The sequence below is a fragment of the Zalophus californianus genome, chromosome 5 (assembly GCF_009762305.2).
Source record: "Zalophus californianus isolate mZalCal1 chromosome 5, mZalCal1.pri.v2, whole genome shotgun sequence".
Taxonomy (NCBI): Eukaryota; Metazoa; Chordata; class Mammalia; order Carnivora; family Otariidae; genus Zalophus; species Zalophus californianus.
In genome coordinates this window covers 123,474,055-123,494,419 of record NC_045599.1, presented here as the reverse complement: position 1 = coordinate 123,494,419, position 20,365 = coordinate 123,474,055, and the positions used below count along the sequence as shown (strand labels likewise).

General features: G+C 35.7%; 1 protein-coding gene across 6 annotated transcripts in view; it reads right to left on the bottom strand.

Annotated features, from left to right (window-relative positions):
* The window catches only part of RICTOR (RPTOR independent companion of MTOR complex 2), a 122,896-nt gene that overhangs the window by 95,506 nt on the left and 7,025 nt on the right, over positions 1-20,365 (bottom strand). The window contains exon 2 of one of the 6 annotated variants that reach the window (XM_027604955.2): positions 20,022-20,063. The exons of 4 other annotated variants lie outside the window; for them this stretch is intronic. The gene's annotated coding sequence lies outside the window, so the exon portion shown is untranslated. Of the gene's footprint in view, positions 1-17,793; positions 19,548-20,021; positions 20,064-20,365 lie in introns of those variants that run through there. One more of the 6 variants, XM_027604954.1, reaches the window with a different exon arrangement.

Sequence of the window (20,365 nt, the reverse complement as noted above, 5' to 3'; positions counted from 1 at the left end):
GAGAAAGACACAAAAAGATGGAAAAACATTCCATGCTCATGGACTGGAAGAATAAACATTGTGAAAATGTCTATGCTGCCAGAGCAATTTACACTTTCAATGCAATCCCTATCAAAAGACCATCGACATTTTTCACAGAACTGGAACAAACAATCCTAAAATTTGTATGGAACCAGAAAGACCCCAAATCGCCAGAGGATTGTTGAAAAAGAAAACCAAAGCTGGGGGCATCACAATGCTTGACTTCAAGCTATATTACAGAGCTATGATCATCAAGACAGTATGGTATTGGCACAAAAACAGAAACACAGATCAATGGAACACAATAGAGACCCAGAAATGGACCCTCAACTTTACGGTCAACTAATCTTCGACAAATCAGGAAAGAATATCCAATGGAAAAAAGTCTCTCCGGGCGCCTGGGTGGCTCAGACGGTTAAGCGTCTGCCTTCGGCTCAGGTCATGATCCCAGAGTCCTGGGATCGAGTCCCAGGGAGCCTGGGACAGGCTGTAGATACAGGCCAGGGAGCATTGGGCTCCCTGCTCCTTGGGAGCCTGCTTCTCCCTCTGCCTCTCTCTCTCTCTGTCTCTCATGAATAAATTCTTTAAAAAAAAAAAAATCAGGAAAGAATATCCAATGGAAAAAAGTCTCTTCAATAAATGGTACTGGGAAAATTGGATGGCCACCTACAGAAGAATGAAACCGGGCCATTCTCTTAAGCACTTCTTATACTGACTATCACAATAGCATCATGTTTTATACATTACTAAGTTTTGAATCAGTGATTTGCAGATATTACCATATTTAGCATTAAGTTTTTATGGTTAAGTAAAATCATTTTGATACACCAAAGAAGACACAACTCACCTAAAATTATCAAAACAAAAACATACTGGCTAATCTGGAGTCCCATGCATGAAAGGAACAAATGAGAAATTAAGCAGTAATACACAACTGAGTTGTATAATACAAGTGTAAACAGGTCCTCTAATTACAAGTTTACTACTTGTTATTCTTCCCTACATTTCACTTGAACATGCATAAATAATTGCATTAACACCAATAATCAAAATCTAAAAGCAAATTTATAAATTCTCTTTGAATTAACCTTTAAAAGCATTCAACTACTACAAATGAAACCCATATAATGCATTTCTTAGGTTACATCTTGCATGAACAGGAGGTTTGAATATGATCCACTAATTGCTAATATTTTTATATTTATTTATGCATTCTGATAATGCTTTTGAGACATATTTGTTTCCACATTTCCACTAAAGGTCCATGATGTTTCATGTGAAAATCTGGGGTCAGATAGGATTTTCATTTCAAAATGTAGTATTTACCAGAGATGCACCATCCCCAGAAGGGTTAGAGGCAGCACTGCATACTCATCCACAGGAATATTTTTTAGGTGAAAGATATGAGTAAACACATTGAGATAATAAAAATTCTGGTCAGGTTTTGTTGCCAAATGAGTTTAGGTCAGGTTAGGTTTTCTCAGGTCAAGTTATTCATGAATAAATAAATAAAATCTTTAGAAAAAAAAAAAGTTATTCATGAAAATAGTTTTCATTTTCAGAGTTTTGGGGTTTTTAAAGTTTTTGGTAAGAGACTGTAGGACCATACAATTAATACAAACATTCCAAACCTTGCACTCTTTTCTACAGCAGTCACTGAAACTGTCACTTTTTCCATGTTCCCAATGACACAAAATTGTAGCAACACTGAGGTATAAATTTAGATCTCTTTATTCAAGTTCGATAAGGTTTAATAAGAAATAAACCACATCAGTCCAGAAATAACTACTGTTTGTCCGCACAGAGAATTTAACCACAAACAAAAAAATGTCCCCACTATTCAAAATAAAAACGTGTTGTTTAGGATAAGAACACTAATAGAAAGAAGGACTTCTAGCTTTCAGAGCAACTACCTGGCTACCAAAGTACATCTGAAAACTACCAACCTGGGTACTACTCAAATGCTATTTATTAGAGATGCCGAATGTTGGGCCCTCCTATACCTACTGAATCCAACTCTTCATTAAGACAAAATTCTCAGGTGCTTCATTTGTACCTTTAGGCAGAAAAAAGTTAACCTAGCAGGCCTAACTGCTTTTCCTTTAAAAGGTCTGCTTAAAGGGTTTAAGGGGTGCCTGGGTGGCTCAGTCTGTTAAGTGTCTGCCTTTGGCTCAGGTCATGATCCCAGGGTCCTGGGATCAAGCCCCACGTCGGGGTCCATGCTCAGCAGAGAGTCTGCTTCTCTCTCTCCCTCTGCCCCTCCCCACCACTCAGGCTCTCTCTCTTCCTCTGTCTCAAATAAATAAGTAAAATCTTTAAAAAAAAAAAAAAAAAAAGGTCTGCCTAACTTGGCCCTTGGCTGGAATCTAGAAACAAATCTGGGGAGGGTTTCCACCACCCTATCTGATGAGAGTAGCTCACTGGGCCTAAACTATTTATACAAACAATATGGTTTATGCTGAATACCAGATTTCCTTCTGTGAGTCTGGAATTTTGTTACCTGCCAGGTGAAAGGTGCCTACTTGACAAGTCCTCATTAAAAAACCTGAGGAGGGGCGCCTGTGTGGCTCAGTAGCTTAAGCGTCTGCCTTAGGCTCAGGTCATGATCCCAGGGTCCTGGGATCAAGCCCCGCATCGGGCTCTCTGCTCGGTGGGGAGCCTGCTTCTCCCTCTCCCTCTGCCTGCCACTCTGCCTACTTGTGCTGTCTCTCTCTGTCAAATAAATAAATAAGGTCTTAAAAAAAAAAAAATCTGGGGACTGAGCCTCTAACAAACTCCCTGTTGGATGATATTTCACTTGTTCTCACAATTTGTTGCTGGCCACCAGAAGAAGACACTAGAAGACACCTGGTTTCCCCTAACTTTACCCAATATACCTTTTCCCTTTGCTGATTTTGCTCTGTATCCTTTTCCCATAAGGAGCCCTAGCAAATTATCAAACCTGGGGTGATCTTGGGGCCCTCCAATACAACATTAAAGTTTGAGAAACACTGCTCTAGAGCTTAAATGTAGGACTTAAAGACTATGGCTCATTCTTGGGCCAGTGCAAGACAAGAAATCCATCTTGTATGGGGCGCCTGGGTGGCTCAGTCAGTTAAGCGTCTGCCTTTGGCTCAGGTCATGATCCAGAGTCCTGGGATCGAGCCCCTTGTCAGGCTCTCTGCTCAGTGGGGAGTCTGCTCCCTGTGTCCCTCCCTCTGCTCGTGCTCACACATTCTCTCTCTCAAGTAAATAAAATCTCTAGGGGAAAAAAAAAGAAGTCCATCTTGTACAAAATCAGACCTTAGAGAAAACTACTCTCCTAGGAAAAAGTGTGAATTGGAAGAAAATGCATCGGACAGAAGTAGATGGCAAAGAAAAGTACCTCTGGGTAAAGCTGAAAACAAAACAAATAAAAAAAGATTTCCCTGAGATTTTGAAGCCACGGTACAAGGCTTTGGAACTTAGATGTATGTACTCTTTTGCATGGTCCAAAAAAATCCAACATGAGAATTTTAATTTAAACTAGCCCCTTGTTGAATATACAATGGGAAAAAGTCTCTTCAACAAATGGCGTTGGGAAGACTAGACAGCTACACGCGAAAGAATGAAAACGCGCCTGGGTGGCTCAGTTGGTTGGGCGACTGCCTTTGGCTCAGGTCATGATCCTGGAGTCCCGGGATCGAGTCCCGCATCGGGCTCCCTGCTCAGCACAGAGTCTGCTTCTCCCTCTAACCCTCCTCCCTCTCATGCTCTCTGTCTCTCATTCTCTCTCTCACAAATAAATAAAATCTTAAAAAAAAAAAAAAGAATGAAAACGAACCACTTTGTTTCACCACACACAAAAATAAAGTCAAAATGGATTAAAGACCTAAATGTGAGACCTGAAATCATAAAACTCCTTGATTTAGAAGTTTAGAGCATAGGCAGTAATGTCTCTGACACTGGCCATAGCAATATTTTTCTAGATATGTCTTCTGAGGCAAGGGAAATAAAAGCAAAATAAACTATTGGGTCTACATCAAAATAAAATGTTTCTAGAAGTATCTGGGTGGTGCAGTCGGTTAAGCATCTGACTCTTGGTTAGCTCAGATCATGATCCCGGGGTTGAGCCCCACATTGGGCTCTGCACTCAGCATGGAATCTGCTTAAGACTCTCTCTCCCTCTGTCCTTCCCCTCCCCCATTCTCTCTTTATATATATAAAATAAATAAAATAAATCTTTAAAAAAAATAAAGTGTTCCTACACAGTGAAGGAAACAATCAACAAAACTGGAAGGCAACATTTGCAAATGGCATATCCAATAAAGGATCAGTGTCCAAAATATATAAAGAACTGGTACAACTCCACATCAAAAAACCAAATAATCCAATTAAAAAATAGAAGAGACAAACTCATTTTTCCAAAGACATGCACATGAAAAGATGCTCAAAATCACTTATCATCAGGGAAATGCAAATCAAAACTACAATGAGATATCACCTTACATCTGTCAAAATGCATAAAATCAACAACACAAGAAAAAAACAAGTGGTGGAGAGGATGTGGAGAAAATGAAACCCTCTTACATTGTTAGTGGGAATGCAAACTGATGCTTCCACCAAGGAAAATAGTATGGAGGTTCCTCAAAAAAATTAAAAATAGTACTACCCTATGATCCAGTAATCACACTACTGGTTATTTACTCAGAATATGCAAAAACACTAATTCAAAGGGATACATACACCCCTATGTTTACTGCAGCATTATTTACAATAGCCAAACTACAGAAGCAGCCCAAGTATCCATCGATAAGTGAATGGAAGAAGATGTGGGGGGTGTGTGTGTGTGTGTATAATGGAATTTATGTATGTATATATAATGGAACATTCAGCCATAAAAAATGAAATCTTGCCATTTGCAACATGGATAGAGCTAGAAAGTATAATACTAAGCAAAATAAGAGGAAGAAATATACCATATGATCTCATTCATTTGTAGAATTTTTAAGATTTTATTTATTAGAGAGAGAGCGAGCGAGCAGCACAAGCACGGGGAGTGGCAGGCAGAGAGACAGAGAGAAGCAGGTTCCCTGCAGAGCACAGAGTCCAATGCGGGGCTCAATCCCAGGACCCTGGGATCATGACCTGAGCTGAAGGCAGATGCCCAGCCGACTGAGCCACCCAGGCACCCCTCATATGTAGAATTTAAGAAACGAAACAAATGAGTATTAAAAAAAAAAAAAAAAATGGAGGAAAAAAAAGAAAGAGACAGAGACAAGCCAAGATAGAGACTCTTAATTATAGAGAACAAACTGATGGTTGCCAAAGGGGAAGCAGGATGGGATGATGGTGATTAAAGAGTATACTTACCATGATGAATAAAATAAAAATTTTTAATTAAAAAAAAAATAAGTAGCCCCTGGCCTACCATACCCACAGGCAGTAGACAAAGCAAACTCAACCATCAACCAGCCCCCATAACCCCCTTAGCCTGGGTAACCTAAATAACCTAACAAATTTATAAAGTGCACAAGCAAAAATCACAAACACAGAAGGAAACATGAAAATAAGCCATTATAAACAGAAAACAATAAACAAAACAATCTAAAAAGACTTGAAATATTAGAATTATCATATATATACAAGCAATAAAATAGTAATGTTTTATATATCTAAGGCAGTGGGGGGGGGTGTTGGCAAACTTGTTCCATAAAGGGTCAGACTGTAAGTATTTTAGGCTTTGAAGACCATCCGATCTCTGTCACAACTACTTAACTTAGCAGCTGCAGCACCAAAGCTGTCATAGACAATGCTTAGATGAGCACGGCTATGTCATGCAGCATTTGAAAACCCTATCTGTCAGATTTGCAAGCCGTAACTTATAAAACTCCAATTTAAGAAAAGGAAGGAATGAAAATATAAGATTCAAGAGAGCACTTATTTAAAAAATTACAAACATGCGGGTGCCTGGGTGGCTCAGATGGTTAAGCGTCAGCATTCAGCTCAGGTCATGATCCCAGGGTCCTGGGATCGAGTCCTGCATTGGGCTCCCTGCTCCTTGGGAGCCTGCTTCTCCCTCTGCTTCTCTCTCTGTCTCTCATGAATAAATAAAATATTTAAAAATAATAATAATAAAAAAATAAAAAATTACAAACATCCACGCAGAATTTCTTGAAATAATTATGATTAAAACAAAAACTCGGGTGCCTGGGTGGCTCAGGTGGTTAAGTGTCTGCCTTCGACTCAGGTCATGATCCCAGGGGAGCCTGCTTCTCCCTCTGCCTGCCGCTCCCCCTGCTTGTGCTCTTTCTGTCGAAAAAATAAAATCTTTAAATAAATAAATAATAAAATAAAAATAAATAAATAAAATAAAAACTCAATGGGGGGATAAACCAAATAAACACAGCTGAGGGGAGAATTACTTAACTGAAAGACACATCTGAAAATATTACACAGAATGTGGCCCACAAGAAAAAGGAGAGGAAATACATGAAAGAGCTTAAAAAAACAAGAAAGATAATGAGAAAGTCAAACATACATTTAATATGAATTCCTAAAGGAAAGAAAAATACAGGAGATGCAGTACTCAAAAAGTCAAATACTAAAAATTTTTTGGAATTGTTCAGATATTAAATACTTAGGATCAGGATGCCCGATAAATCCCAACGTAGGACGTGAATAAACATGTAAACTTATTTTATTAAAAATGTTTAAGGAGCGCCTGGGTGGCTCAGTCACTAAGCGTCTATCTTCGGCTCAGGTCATGATCCCAGGGTTCTGGGGTCGAGCCCCGCATCGGGCTCCCTGCTCAGTGGGAAGCCTGCTTCTCCCTCTCCCACTCCCCCTGCTCGTGTTCCCTCTCTCGCTGTGTCTCTCTCTGTCAAATAAAGAAATAAAATCTTTAAAAAAAAATGTTTAAAACTAAAGCAAAAAATTGTTAATACAGACAGAAAAGACAAATTATGCAGACATAAAAGCAATTTGATGGACAATTTGCTTTTTTTACATATTAAAAAATAAATAAAAATAATCAAAAGTGTATGAATCTTGTATGAATCCTTATTCAAAATATCTATAAAAAAATGGTATCTGTAAGACAATCAGGAAAATCTGAACATTAACTGACCTAGATGAGATAAAGAAATTACTGTTAATTTACTTAGTTGTGTTAATGGTATTGTAGTTATAGATTTTAAAAGTCCTTAGCCCTTAGAGATACATACTGATGTTATCTACAAATGAAACATGATATGCCTGGGATTTGTTTTAAAATTATCCATGAGGTGGACAGGAGGATATACAGCTGAAATAAGATTGTTTATAATGGTTGCAGTGGGGTGAGAAATACATAAGGGGTCCTATACTTTTTTCTCTACTTAAGTCCATGTTTAATAATTTTCATAATACAGTATACAGTGGATCATGGATCACTACATCAAAAACTAATGATGTGTTGTAGGGTGATTAACATAACATAAAAAAAGCTGATAATCCCAAGTGTTGACAAAAGTATGACTCAGGAGCAACTCTTAAGATACTGCTCGTATGAGGATATAGATACAGGAGATACATAGACATATACAGATAAATAAATATATATAATATAAACAGTGATTCTATTACACCAAGTTATATAACCTAGAGAAACTTAAGTAAGAGTACCACAATTCATGTATAAGACCATGTTTATAATTATTTATAATAGCAAGAAACTACAAACAACCCAAATGTCCATGATCAAAAGAATGGATAAATAACTATTATTTATTTAATAACATTTGCCCTCTGGATTTTTACCTAAGCACTTGCCAGATACTATTTAATAGTTAAAATAACCTTGCAAGATGCACAATATTATATCCCTTCCCACATATAAGAAAATTTAGGCTCAGAAAATTAAATAGTATGTCAGATTATTTCCCTGCAATATTATGGAGCAAGAATTTGAATCTAGATCTCCCCTACTACAAACACAGCTTTCATTTCACAGTAATAATTAGGAATGTATATTTTCAAAAAAGAAACAATATGCTAATCTTCTAAGCAAAATAACTTAAATTGGTATTATAAAAAATATACAGTACTATAAAAGTAAACAGTAGTTAATTCAGACCTGTACAAATTACCAATAAGGTTGGAAATAATTTGCAATTCCTATTTTATGTGTATAAATGTGTGTAAACATACAATAAGAAAAACAATGGGGGGTGTTTCTGACTGGTTTATCTCAAACAACCTGCTTAATATTATCCTGTCTCCTCAAAGCACAGTAACAGTTAGTCTACCTTTAGTATATACAGAGCACTTTTCTTTTTAAAAAAGTCTCACTACATTAAGTCATCTCTAAAGTGTCTGCCAACTAACTCCAGGTGCTTATTCAGCTTCAGCATTAAGCTTCCACACCAGTAAACTTCAACAACACTAGTTCATAACCCATGAAGCCTTTCTTTAGTGCAAAGCCTGGCTTACTAAAAATGCGCAGTTCAGATCAAGGGATAAATATCAAATGAAGAAATAACATTACTAGTTAAGAACCACATGCATGCTACTTCTAGCGATTAAACTTCCATAGTATAAGAGTGTTCAATTTGAGTGTTAGGATTCCATTCACATACTTTCATCTACCAAATACTTTTTAAAGGCAGATCACTAGTCAAAATTTTTCATATTTCTCTTATTTAGTTTATTTTAGGCTATTACAATGTCCTTGCTGCACTTAACTAATACTTTCTCCAGGAAATGGTAACAGAAAAAAACAATAATACAACTTAATAAACAGTTAACTCCTCCTTCTTTAATTGCTAAAAGTGCAAAACATCCCTCAATCAACAAATCAAACCCCATTTTACAATTATATCTGTTATGGCAAAACAGGTTTTAAGTCTAGGTCAACCCTAATACTGCCAGGAATCCTACACTGAGGATTATGAAGCCTCAGTGATGCTCAGGGGAAAGAACGTCATGATCCCTGGGCAACCCCTGCCAAAGCACACACATTCATTTGCCAACCTTAAAGTATGATTTTACTTGTTCTATAATTTCTTTAAAACATATTCAGGACCCAGAAAAAATATTAAATAAATAAATGTTCACACACAGAGGTACCTGGCTGGCTCATTCAGAAAAGCATACAACTCTTGAGCTTGGGGTCATGAGTGCAAGCCCCACGCTGGATGTAAAGAGTATTATAAAATAATAACAATAATAATAATAATATTAATTGTTCATGCACAGAATTAACAAGCAAAATTTGGTAAAAAGTAAAAATCTTTAGCTTGAACAACCAGCTGAAACAGCTGAAAATCTAGATGCTAAAAGAGAACATATTCCAAGGACATCATTTACTTTAAAAAGAAAGTACAATTTTAAAAATATATAAGTAGGGGTGCCTGGGTGGCTCAGTCGTTAAGCGTCCGCCTTTGGCTCAGGTCATGATCCCAGGGTCCTGGGATTGAGCCCCACATTGGGCTCCCTGCTCAGAGGGAAGTCTGCTTGTGTTCCCTCTCTCACTGTGTCTCTCTCTGTCAAATAAATAAATAAAAAATAAAAATATAAAATATATAAGTAAAAATTGTACATTAAGATTTGTTAAAAAAAGGATTTTCCCCCAAAATCTACCTGTAGCTATTCTTAGAACTCATATTCAGAATAAAAAATTTTAAAAACATTAAAGAGAATAAAAGTAAAATTAACTTTTCCCACAAATAAAATTAACTGCTCCCATTCCTGCATTTTCCCCATTTCTTTATACTTTCAATGACAGACTCAACACCTAAATGAAAGCCTCTGGCAACAGCAGCAGGAAAGTGAAATGAACAGAATCCTATTTTACAGAGGTCAGGGAAGGCTAGTAACTCCCTTCTCAGCCTCCTGATTTGCCATTTAAGCTTAACTATCCAATCAGGCTACATTTTTTGAATGACAAGTAACTAATTTTAAGAGCAAGGTCTGATTTATCTTGTAACCTCAACCCTGAAACTTCAGAAAACTTAGCAGAATACTCTGCCTATGGGATATAGTCAGTAATTAACTGAATGAATGAATAAATAAAGGAAAACAGCATTTCCACTCATGATCACAAAGAACTGTCATTAATGACAACTCAGACATTATTTGCTAACTCAAAATACTAAAGTGATTAGGTTTAGACACACACTGCTTACAAAGAAGTGACCTATTTTAATGCAACCATCCTTTCTACAATGTTGGTTTTGTGGCTTTCTCCTCTTGAATACTGAAGTCTCATGTGATTCAAAATGGATATAAAGTGAAAGGATTAATTCATTCACTTATTCATTCAATTAACATTGATTTAGTGACATGTGCCATGCACAGCTGTCTCCGGGGGCCTCAGTCCATTATCCACAGAACAACCAAGAGGTATCTTTCTAAATCAGATAACGTCACTCCCCTGCTTAACCTTCTAATAGCTTCCCTTTGCAAGCATACCACAATCTCTAGACTCACACTCTCCTCTCCCCCCTCATTCATCAAGCACTAACTATTACTTGTTCTTTCCTTATCTCTGGGCCTTTGTACCACATTTTTCTACTTGGAAGTAGGCCTTCCCCCTATATCTTCACTTTATGCCACCTCATTAGTCCTGAATCAACTAAGTATCACTGCCTGAGAGAACCTTTCTCTGACAATCCCAACCACCACTCAACTCCCTTTCAAATATCTAATTGCATATTATTCAGAGCATTTATTAGTACTTAACATTCTGTGTTCACATGTTTATTGTCTGCATTCCCCCCCACCAGAATATAATCTCCTCAAGGACAGAGACACAATCTTTTTCACCACTGTATGACCAGGAAAGGAATGGTAACCTGCATATAGTAAAGGTCAATAAATAATTTTCAACTGTGCCTGAGGAAGGCAGACATGAACAAATTATCACAATGTTATACGAAAGGTAACACAGAAAGTTTTATATAATATAAAAGCCCAAAGAAGGAAGACGCTGAACCCGCTGGGGATATTAAGATTAACTTATGTGGAAAACTCGTTGCTAGCTTCAGCAAAGATTGGCAGACGATAGCACTAGAATGGAGAGAGTAGTTATGAAGCCAATGCACTCATCCAGGAAGGTAAATGGGAGTCCAAATAAAGGCAGAAATAAAAATAATTGGGACGCCTGGGTGGCTCAGCGGTTGAGCATCTAACTCTTGTTTCGGCTCCGGTCATGAGATGGAGCCCCCAGTCAGGGTCCACACTCAGTGAAGAGTCTGAGATTCTTTCCCCCTCCCTCCCCTTCTGCTCCCCCCACCATGCACTCTAAATAAATAAATAAATAAATAAACAAACAAATAAATAAATAAAATCTTTAAAAAACAGTAATAAAAATAATAGATCTAACAGTTTTCAGAGATAAAATCATCATCAGACTGGGAGCAGATTTGATGTGTAGAATAAGGACAAGAAATGAGGCCAGGATGTCTCTTGGGTGTCTGCTTTGGCCCCATTAAAGTACAGCTCTTAGCACAGATGAAATATATAGAAAGGTTTTTAGAACAGTAATTATTAAGTTTGAAACACAGATATGTTGATAATAAGTGACTATATATGGTCAAGATGTTGAGTAAGCAATCTGGAGCCCTCACACTAAAACATAAACTTGACAGTGACTTATTCCACCAATAAATACATAATGAAGCACATACAGTGTGATGTTCTAGGTACTAAGGATACAATGGTGAACAAAAAAGTGTCTTCACAAAACTTATACTCTATGGAAACAAATAATAAATAATACTGTAATGGCAATAGGGACAAGGGCTCTGGAAGAAAAAATATAAAAGAATGGAAAGTGAGGGAGATGGGGGCTACTTTAGATAGAATGATCAGAGAAGGCCTCACTGATAAAGAGAATTAGACGAACTGAGAGAGCAAGCCTCGAAATATTGGTGGAAGAACAATTCAGACAGAATTTAACAGAGGTACAAAGGTTCTGGCTCTGAAAAGAGAGTATGAGTAGGAATGAATGGCAAGGAGGCTGTTTTGCCAAACAGAGTTAAGAGGAAAAGAGTTAGGAAATGAGATTGTTATAGAAGGTACCAGGGACTAGATTACAATGGTAGTCATCACATATAGTGGCAGCGTATGTCTTAGAAAAATTATCTTGTCATACACATCCCAGTATTTAATACGGTGCTGAGAATATAGCAGGTGCTCGATGAATTCTTTTCAAATCAACAGTGAATAAATCAATGAATTAATGAATTCCCATTATATGTAACTACAATTAATATTTGACCAGTTCCTGAACTCCAATTCACCCCCAAAGGACAAATCAGATAGCAATTTAAAGAACTATATTATAAGCTTTAGCAATCTTCAGAAGCAGAATTTTTAAAATCTTAACAGTGACATCACCACTAGAAAGTACATTTCCTTCCAAGGGGACTGCTTAAAGGAAACATCTACTTCAAAGTATATAATTTCTAGACTGTCTGCTAAAACAACACATCATTCGATAAACCCTTCACAAAATAATCAAAATATCATTTTAGACCAACCTCTGATCGTGTTGGACAGCCAACAGTTTACTACTTCAGCGCTATTCTAGGAAAAATCATTTAAAATAGTTGGGGGAAAAAAATGATGTACCAATATGTACAAGAGCAGTAAGTATTATAATCCTGAAAAACATAGCTCAAAATATAGATTTACTGCATTTTGTCATTCCTAATAGTATCAAACAAGCATTCACTCAGAATTCACCATTAAAACCAAGTATTTTTTGATAGCTAATAAACCATACTCAGTGAGCTAAACAGTCTAGACTCAGAATCAGCAAGGATCTTCCAGAGTTATTACTACATTCCCACCTTCAGGGAATTCCAAACTCAATTGTTTTCCATACTTCCAGAGTAGATGCATGAAAATTTAAAACATTTTGAGTATTTAAAACAAAGTGATTGTTTTTAAAATTATCAACATTTAAAAAATGCACTTCATCAGAGGCTTCTTTACTTTCAGTACAGTGAAAACTTGTTTCACTTTCACATTTACTCTTGCTCTTGCATATTGAAATAAGTAAAATGTTCTTTAGTCTACTAATCTATGCTAAGCCCATATTGCTAAGTTGCTTTCAAGTATTTAATCAATTTCCTATGCAATACTCAGTTCTAATTTCTTGGGGACAAACACCAAGAGATGAGCAATGGAATCTTTTTCTATCAAAGCACCAACTCTCAGGGGGGAAAAAAAAGCCCTAAAATCCAATGATTAAGTAAAAACAAAAACAAAAAAATCTTTAACAATTTTTATTTTAAATCAAGGAACATAAACCACTATCAAGTACAGTGAAAGACAAATGTAGTCCATTTCTATAGCATGTCCTTTTATATTAAAGAGTCACAAGAAGACAGACTAGAAATAGAAAAAGAAACAGAAACCAATGAGAGAAATTGAGAAATACAGGGAAAGAGAAAAACAATCACTCAAAGACACTTTGTAACTATCAATGAGGTCTTAGACACTCTCACTTAACCTCATAAAGTTCTAATATGCCTACTAAAAAAATCAATCACATTACTTTTATGACTCCCTCATATGTGAAACCTACAGCAGGATTATACAAGAGTTCTAAGGGTCCCTTTTGCTCTTAAGAAAGAGAATCATAAAAGACATTTAAACATTTATGCTCCTTCAAGGAGAAGCATCTCTATTTTATACTCTAACAACTTTTCAACTTTGATAAATACTTAAAACTCTATGTTGTAAATCTAAAATATTAACGCACTGGTATTTCCACATGAGCATATTACTTGAGGACCAAGAAATGTTTATCATCCTCCCTTTTTTTTCTGTAGAAATACTAACCAATTTCAGTAATCATTCCACCAATTTAATTAGGTCAACACAAAACTTTTATTGGATTGGAATTCTAATTTTTCCAATTTTCTTTCTATACTGTAGCTTTGAGCAGTTTATTGTGATCGGATTATACTTTTCCTTTAAACAACCGTTAAGAAAAAAAATTCACCTATGTAAATGTGTTGACTACAACCTATTTAAGCAAAAGGTCAGGCTAAAGAGGCAAAAGACTGAAATATTCAGAAAATGATTTAAATTTTTTCAAAATATTTTATTTATCTATTTGACAGAGAGAGAGAGACACAGCGAGAGAGGGAACCCAAGCAGGGGGAGTGGGAGAGGGAGAAGCAGGCTCCCCGCCAAGGAGGGAGCCCGATGTGGGGCTCGATCCCAGGACCCTGGGATCATGACCAGAGTTGAAGACAGACGCTTAATGACTGAGCCACCCAGGCACCCCTGATTTAAATTTTTTAAATAAAGTTGGAATTAATGTCATTATTCCAAACCCTATCCACTCATATAAATCCACTGCCCATTCAAAAGGAAAGAATCCATCCACATGACATACATGATATATACAAGCTGACTTAGATTAAAATAACTTTAACTCTACATACAACATGGTGATACAACATAACATTGGGCATATGAAGTTAGATACAAAAGAGTACATACTGTATGAGTGTATCACAGAAAGTTCAAAAACAGGCTAAACTAATCTATGGTACTTAGAAGTCAAAATAGTGGTATCCTTCGTGTGGGAAAGAAGCACCTGGAAGGAGACAGAATGAGAGCTTCTGAGGTATTGCATACTCCGTGTTCTGATTATCCATGTGTTCAATTTGTCAAAATGTATAGGACTATACAATTATGACAAACATTTTTTGGATCTGTTTTCTTTAAATAAAAAATAATTTAATAACATTTACTGCTCTCACTTTATTATGCATTTTAACATGTAAAAAGAGGTTTAACATCTCCACAGTTTTCAAGGCCCTCAATAACTTACCCCTACCTTACAAATCCAATATGAATACTAAAATCTATATTATTATTCCTCTCTCAGTAAAATGTTTAATGCCTTTATTCATGCTCAATTCCTCTTGATTTAACCACATCCTGCTCTTTCAAAGTTATAACATCCCAATTTCTTTTATTTTTTTCCCAGCTCACACTTACCTTTCCCTTCTCTCATCTCCCTTGTTTTAAACGACCACTAAAGAACACCTAATATCTATAGGTATTAAGTACAGATATGTGACAGATTGTGCCAAAATTGTAATAAATATTTTACAAACTTTATTCACTCAAATAAGTGTTATTTCCAGCTGAGATGAGAAAACATGCTCAGAAAAGGCAACTTGTCCAAACTCAAAAAACTTCTAAGAGGCAGGGTCAAAATTCAAATTCAGATCTGACTCTAAGGCCCATGCTCTTAGCTACAGAGCTAGACTATCTCTATCTTATGCAATTAGCCTATTATTTAATGTTATTTTGTCCATATTAGTCATATTTTATACCTTAATATCTATCTTTATATAATCCTACCATCCATGCTATATACATATATACTAACTCCATCAAGTCATACCTCACCTACCTTGAACTATGCTATGAGGCAATGCTATCTGGAAAGCAACCAGGATATAAAAGTAAGCACACCAAAAAATGGCAATAAAGACTCAAAGTATGTATCATCACCAAGTTTATTCACTACAGATAACATATATTATTGACAGCAGGGGCCCTTAATTCTTCATAATCACAACCTATTTATATTTATTTTCCATATAATATTAACAAGTTCAGTTATATAGTTTCTATTTATAGCACAGTAAAAGTAGAAAAAAATAAAGGACTGCTAAATATAGGAGTAACAGCTGCAATGTATAAGAAAATAGCACATTAAGATCAAAAAAAGCAGTCCAATGTCACACAAGGTAGTAATAAATTGTCCTCCCCCTACCACCAACAAAATAATCAACATTCATAATGACCCCAGCCAAAGAGAAAAAGTTAAAATGTAGTTCATATATTCTTCTTAATAAAGGAGAGAAATAAGTAATAGTTATAGAAATAATCATATCAAAAATGGCTAAAATGTACATTTCAGAGCTCAGCCAATAACCTGTTTCTTGAGGACTCCAAATCAACATTACTATAATATATAGCATACTCATTTAACCACTAATTATTCCAGCAAAATGACTTACTCTCTACTGTACTTGTTTTTAGAAAGATTACAAAGGGTTAAGTGCATGGGTTTTAGAATCAAAAACAGTGAATGGGATCTGATTCATGTACCTCTCTCTTTTACTGCCAGTATGACCTTGGGCCAGTTAGGCTCCCTCTGGCCCCACTGTCTTCAACAGTTACAAAAGGATATTAAAACATATTTTCTAGAAAAGTAGGAAGACTAAATTATATATTTATGTTTTTAACAGTTTCCAACATATAATAAAATTCAAAATATGGCAGCTATTTTTTGTAATCAAAGACCATGTCTTCAACATCTAACAACCAGAACAATGCTAGACACATACGCAGTACTCAGTAAGTAGTTGGTAACTGGCCTATATGAGCAGAAAAGGGTAAGACTCTCTAAGAGCACACACGGCAGTGTCCAACGTGAGTAAACCTACTATTTTTATTTGTAAATATTTATAAAATAAGAATATGAAAGAACTAGGATCAATTACTGAGAAATGATTCTCTTATTAAATTTTGGCTACTTTGATATAAGAATTTCATTAACAAACTTAGCTGCTCAGCAAAGAAACAAACAGCTTTGAATAAACTACCTATCAATGAAAGGTTTGAGTGATGATGGATGACATCTGTCAGATACTATAGAGAAGATCCCTGTTTTGAATGGTAGAGCTGATAAAATAATTTCTAAAGTAGCTTCCAAATATGCTTAAAAATAAACATAATATGTAGACACATACCTCCCCCAAATCCATTCATATTCAAGTATCCCAAGTGAACATTTACTTGCAATATAATTACTCATTTTAAAAATAATTACACTTTTTCTCTACAGTACCTTTAATACAGAAACAATTACTGATGTAAGTGAAAAATTTTTCCTAGGACTCAAAAATAAGTCTAAACTTTTTAAATAAAACAAAATAACTATCAGAAGAAAACAATACATAGCAAAAGGCAACTGCTACAGTTTATCCAAATTTCTTAATCTTCTCCTTTTATATTTCCTTTTAAAGAGTAATCAGCATCGGGGCACCTGGGCAGCTCAGTCGTTAAGCATCTGACTTTGGCTCAGGTCATGGCCCCAGAGTCCTGGGATGGAGCCCCGCACAGGGCTCCCTGCTCGGCGGGAAGCCTGCTTCTCCCTCTCCCACTCCCCCTACCTATGTTCCCTCTCTCGCTGTGTCTCCGTCAAATAAATAAACAAAATGTTAAAAAAAAAAAAAAGAATAATCAGCATCTTTTTAAATGTCTTCCATTTCACTAGGTAAAACAATATATATATTTCTGTATTCAAAACAATGTTGAAACACGAACACGTAACACTGAATTCTCCCATGACAAAGGAGAAAAAGGTTAAGATTCTTATTAAAATACACAAAGTGATTTAAAACATTTTTAAGACTATACTAATCTAAAATTTAGCTCATTAAAAAGCTGTAAAAACATGTTGAGAATTATTCTTACACATGACATATGAAATCTTACATAAGAATTAATCTGACCTGCTTTGTACCAAGTTATGCCATTCAAAAGTAACATTAGAAATTACAAGCTACAGCAATAAAATAAAAACACAAGTCATTCTAAATAAAGTAGAAAATAGCTATTTGTATTCAAATAGTCCATTATCATGATTTTATGCTAATCATGTGATAGATATGATTAAAAACTTATCCACAACACATGTGAATAAAACGTTCCACAGTATTCCACCAGCCACCTGGTCACACACAAACTGCCATATAGCTAAATGTTAAGAGTTCACAGCTCACCTACCTCCAACCACTGGAGTCTTCTCACTCTTTCTGCAACTCTATTCCCTTCAGTTTTTCTTTTTCTTTTTTCTTTTTTTTTTTCTTGGGGGAGGGGGCTGGTGGTGATGGTGGTGGTGTGGTGAAGTTTAGGGAGTATATTATACGGAATTATGAGTGGAGAAAAAACAGGGCAATTAAAAGTTTTAGTATATGAGGGATGAACATTAAGCATGGAAAGAATTAGCAATACTATCTTAAGACGTGATTTCTCGAAGTATGAAACTACAGATAAATATATATATGTGCACACATCTAAAAGGAGTTAAATACGCTTTTATCTGGCAAGCTGTTCCTTCTTAGTAACTAAAAGTAAATTACTTGGCAGTCTTCTTTGTTTACAGCTTCTGTGTCTCTTCACTCTTTATTCATTATAAGAAACACATGAAAGTACAGTGGATTCTGAACAAGATCACTAAAATCCCTGCAAGTGGCAATTCAACTCTCATTTTGCTGCTTTAATATAAGCAATAATTTCCCCAGTATACCCTTTACCCAAATAACTAGAGGGCTGGGTAGGTTGTCAGGATTTAGCAATGAAATATTCCATATTCTTCAGAATGATTTTAATTTCAAATATTCTATCTCACTGTGAGGCCACATGTTTAAATTCTGAGTTCAGAAAATATGGTCATTTTAGTGTGGAAAATAACAAAAACACTACCCATCTCATTTATAATCTCTATTTCCAAACTGCATACATCTTAAAGTAAGTTTGATAACAAATTTACAGAGCCCTTTGAACATGCAGTATTAATGAAGGGGAAAGGAAACACATATACTACAAAACAATGGAAGAAAAAAAATCATTTATACTTGGATTTGGAATAACAGCCAAGCATTTATATACTCATAGTCACAAGCACACAATTATTTCACAATATGCCTAAAAGCTCTCAGTCCAGTCCTGCATTACCTTTAAAGGCCAGAAGAGCCCTACTTTGAAATATAATTAATCCTCAATAATTATAAGTTATATAATCACCAACTTTTCCTCAACATTACCTCCAAGTACTGAATATGCCAGAAGTGTTAGTTCACAAAATTAAGTTACGATTTTTTTAAAAACACTGATCCCAAGTTCTATCTATTCAAATGCTACCCTTTAATGCAAAAGTCTGACAGGTGTCAAGACTTCTATAAGGTCTTCCCTCTAAGCCATTCCTTACCTATCTCCCTTTCTTTTTTTTTTCTGAATGCCTTCAGTTTTTGATTCCTTTATAAGGACAATTGGCAGGTTCTTCATATACTGCTATCTTACATTATGCCCTGATACAGGTATATCCCAAGATATGCCAGAAGCCAAGAATTGTGCCTTCCTGATTCACAATACTTACTAACCCAATTATATAATATATGGATCAAAAATATGCTGACATTAACAAACCACTATAAATCCAAATCTTCAAAATACTGGAGTAAAAAAATGGCAAAGTAATTAAAAGAGCCAAATTCTTCACAATCCAAGTAATTAAAAAACTGTCTTCTGTCTTTCTTAATAAACTAAACTGACTCCATAAATAGGGTATGTCTGAAGCCTCGGCATATCCCCAATTTTATATTTTATGTAAATTTCATCATTACCAGGTACGTTGCTCAGTTTACGCAATCTGCCTGGCTCAAAGACTTTGTAAAAGGAATTTTAAGAATGTACTTAAGTTTAAATTCTCTTTCAATCCTATGACTTGGGATATATGTTATATTTGTCTAGTTTTATACAATTATTTTCAATTTAGTTTGGCATCTGTATAATTTTAGAAGTAAATTCATTGTAGAGATAAAATTTTAAAGTAGCTATTCAGCTTTAACCTGGCCACACTAACAAAAAAGCACAGATAATACAAAACAATGGATGATCCAAAAAGCATTAACAGTCAACTCTCAATTATTTGCATGTGGATTACCTAATATATATTTTAACCTATTTATGTTGGCTACTCTAACAGTATTTGCTCAGGAAATAAAAATTGATGCTAATAATTCACTTAAAAGACACATCAATCTATTGCAGGGGAGGAAAGAATATAAAATCTTCCCAAGCCACGTATAAATAATGCTATTTAGATTATGTAATTTAGCACTCTTCCATCATTATTCACCTTTTTATTAAGTGCAGGTAAATGAGAGTGGACTGTATTTAGCTTGGTGATAGTCAGAGATACAGATACACAGGCATGCAAACCATTCACTCACCCCACTGTGCTTTTCACAGCCCTATTTTCAGTAGCCTGAGACCTGGGAGGGGGAGGAGGCAGCAAGTCACTGCAGATGATCACTTAAAAGGAAATTGAGAGTTGACTATAATTTACATTTAAAGTGCTATGAAATACCATCACTCCTACATGTATTCATTACTGCTTATGGGAATACTTCTCACAGTGATTTAACAAGGCTGTAATGCTTTCTTTTTAACCTTTCAATATCCCAGAAACATGGTGATAGCTGAGGATCACAGAGACAGAAGGTGACAGTGCTACCTGTGTAAGGGAGTATGCATTTTAGAGATCCTGGAAACTGAAGCACAGACATCATCCTTA